Here is a 1249-nt window from a genome sequence, read left to right on the forward strand (position 1 = left end):
AACTGGTTACCCTACAAGTGTATGCATTTTCATGTGTTGTTTAATGTTCAAGGTGACTGGTTACTTTTTGGATGTAACTGGTTTTTTTTTGTGATTAGTTGTTTCTAATTCTGCTACATAATTATTTTTATTTGTGATTTTTTATTGTTCTTGTTTTAATTTTTATTTTTTTTAATTGTATATGTTGTAATGTTGTAATGTAGCTGGTTAAGTTTTAAAGTAACTTGTTTCCTTATATGTGTATGGTTTTTTTAATGTTGTAGTTATTATTTATTTTAATTTTCCTTTTTGTGGTATTTGTGTTCTATTTTATTCAAGTTGTGCATTATATGATCAAACCAGAGTTTCGGTTTGGAAGTAAGGTTCAGCAATGGAATAAATAAGAAGTTATAGCTGATTTGAAAAAAGTCTCACCAAGAAGCAGAAGGCTATATTTAGAATAACTGCTTTTGGTCATTTTTTGGATTTTCCAAGTACTGCATGGCAAGCACAGCTTGTACATAGTGTTTTGATGAGGGAAGTTCATCAGGAAAAAAAAGAATTTGAGTTTTGGTTTAAGCTTGGTGATAAGGTAGTGAGGTTTTCTATTAGTGAGTTTGGATTAATTACTGGGCTAGATTGTGCTGGTAGTGTTGATTTAAGTATGTTTCTTGATGGTAAAAAAGGTATTAGGAAAGAATTTTTCCCTAGTGTTAGAGCGAATGACAAAGTTAGCAAAAATGAAGTTAGTAATCTTTTTAATTCAGAGAATTTTAATGCTATAGAGGATGAGCTTGTTGTGAAGTTGGGGATTATTCACTTTTTGGCTGGTTTTTTGTTTGGGACCCAGAATGAGACAATGGTAGACAACAAGTTTTTTGGTATGGTTGATTATGAGCTTTCCATGTTGAAAAAGTTTGCATTTGGCAAACTTTTGTGGCAAAGAACTACGTGTTATATGCGCTCTACTTTAAAAGAGAGGAATGCTCTTTACATGAAGATTCCTAAAAAAGCAGATAGGTCTTTTGATAATTGGAGTTACAAGTGTTTTGGGTTTCCTCTTGCATTCCTTATATGGATTTATCAGAGGATTGGTTCTTCATTTCCAAGGATATTGAATTGGCATAGCAAAAATAGTGTGAGTTATCAAGAAGTTCTTGAGAAAGTCTTTATAGATGAGAAGGTAATTTTTTTCCTCTTTTGTTTTGTGTTGTATTTTTGTATCTGTTATATTTGTAAGTAACTGGTTACTTCTCATTTTTATAGTTTT

The sequence above is a fragment of the Humulus lupulus genome, chromosome 2, assembly GCF_963169125.1.
Source record: "Humulus lupulus chromosome 2, drHumLupu1.1, whole genome shotgun sequence".
Classification (NCBI taxonomy): Eukaryota; Viridiplantae; Streptophyta; class Magnoliopsida; order Rosales; family Cannabaceae; genus Humulus; species Humulus lupulus.